This window comes from Pantherophis guttatus, chromosome 6 (assembly GCF_059756535.1).
Source record: "Pantherophis guttatus breed Tessera chromosome 6, ASM5975653v1, whole genome shotgun sequence".
Classification (NCBI taxonomy): Eukaryota; Metazoa; Chordata; class Lepidosauria; order Squamata; family Colubridae; genus Pantherophis; species Pantherophis guttatus.
In genome coordinates this window covers 79,938,357-79,940,215 of record NC_142068.1, presented here as the reverse complement: position 1 = coordinate 79,940,215, position 1,859 = coordinate 79,938,357, and the positions used below count along the sequence as shown (strand labels likewise).

At 44.2% G+C, this 1,859-nt stretch overlaps 1 pseudogene; it reads left to right on the top strand.

Annotated features, from left to right (window-relative positions):
- The first annotated feature begins 241 nt into the window (after nucleotides 1–241).
- LOC148113172 (U2 spliceosomal RNA) lies at nucleotides 242–375 on the top strand (annotated as a pseudogene).
- The last annotated feature ends 1,484 nt before the right edge of the window (nucleotides 376–1,859 follow it).

Sequence of the window (1,859 nt, the reverse complement as noted above, 5' to 3'; positions counted from 1 at the left end):
GGCCCTGGCCCCATCTCCGCCTCTGATGCAGAGCCCTCGTCCGGGCCTTCCCCTGACAACAGGACTGGCCCATTGTCCTCCCCAGCCTCTTCACTGTCCGACTCCGCTGCCAGGTCCGCAGGCTGCTGGCGGACCACAACACTACCTGTCGGAAAAGGGGAATGGGAAAATGAGCTTGATAGATGAAATAGGTTGAAAATAACAATGGAATTTAACAATCCTGCAAATCTATATACTTAGATTTGCTTCTTGGCCTTTTGGCTAAGATCATGTGTAGTGTACAGAGGTGGGATTCAGCCAGTTTAGACTGGTTTTGGTAAACCGGTAGGGCGCAATCCCGTCCTACTTCGCTGTGTTTTTGACACTGCACTCATGTGTGGATGGAGCGTGCGAGTGAATTGCCGTGTTTTGTGATGCTACACGCATGCGTGGACAGCACACATGCAAGCGAAGTGAGTGTGCGCACACTCACACTCACATTTCCGGTGCTGGGCGAACCAGTTGCCACAGTATGAGAATCCTACTTCTGGTAATGTATGTACTTAGGACAAAATAAAATAAAATCACAAATATAGGATGAGAAACATCTGGCTTGGTAATAATACTGGTGAAAAGGATTTTGGAATCGTTGTTGATTACAATATGAATATAAGTCAGCCGTACTATGCAGCTGCCAAAAAAGCTAAAACATTAAGGCTACATCAATAAATGAGTAGTTTGCATATCATGAGAACTAATACATTCATTTTATTCTGTGTTGATGATATCCAAATGAAATTCCAACATGCTAGGAAGGCTTTGGACTGGAATGAGTTCAAAGAAAGGCAACAAGATGGATCAGGAGACGAGAAACTCAGTTGTATGAGGAGCCATAGTTAATCCAACTTTCTGGAGCATCTCTCCTCCAACTTTTCGGGTCAGATTTACTCCCTATAATGGAGAAAAGAAATAGGGCAATTTTCCAATTCTATTCATAGAAGCAATTCTGTCAGCCAAAAGTTCCTTTTTGTGAAGTGGGTGGTAGGATTACTTGAGGAATTCCATCCATATTCCCTGGGGACGTTCCAAGATTTCTCTACGCAACTTATGCTTATTTCTGGGACATCCATGCGATCATAACAAATGACTTGATGGTGATGGTTAAGATTTTGTTAAGGTGGGCTAAATGGGTTTGGTCGGAGGTAAACTATCGTACAAAATATATACAGTAGGAATATGCAGGATAAAGCTGGAAGCCATGTCAATCTTGACCTGAGATAAAGGAGGTAAACAGAGGGATCTGGGTTTTATTTTTATTTATTTATTTATTATTGAATTTCTATACCACCCTACTCCCGAAGGACTCAGGGCGGTGCACAGCCATGAAATAAAACACATAGATATACAAAATTTAAAATCGAATAAAATGAATTAAATAAATTTGGCTGAATTAATACCCATAATTTAAAATACCCATATTTTAAAATCCATTAAAAATTTAGAATTTACACTTAAAAGGGAGAAGATTTAGGCGAGGCCAGCTTGATGAAATAAAAGCGTCTTCAACTCGTGGTGGAAGGTGCGCAGATCCGGAATCCTCCGTATCTCTGGGGGGAGCTCATTCCAGATCGTCGGTGCCCCCACAGAGAAGGCTCTCCCCCTAGGGGCTGACAGCCGACATTGTTTGGCCGACGGCACCTGGAGGAGCCCCTCTCTGTGGGAGCGTACTGGTCGGTGGGAGGCTGTTGATGGTAGTAGGCGGTCCCGTAAGTAACCAGGTCCCAAGCCATGGAGCGCTTTAAAGGTGGTAACCAAAACCTTGAAGTGCACCCGGAAGACCACCGGGAGCCAGTGCAGCTCGCGCAGGAGAGGTGTTACAT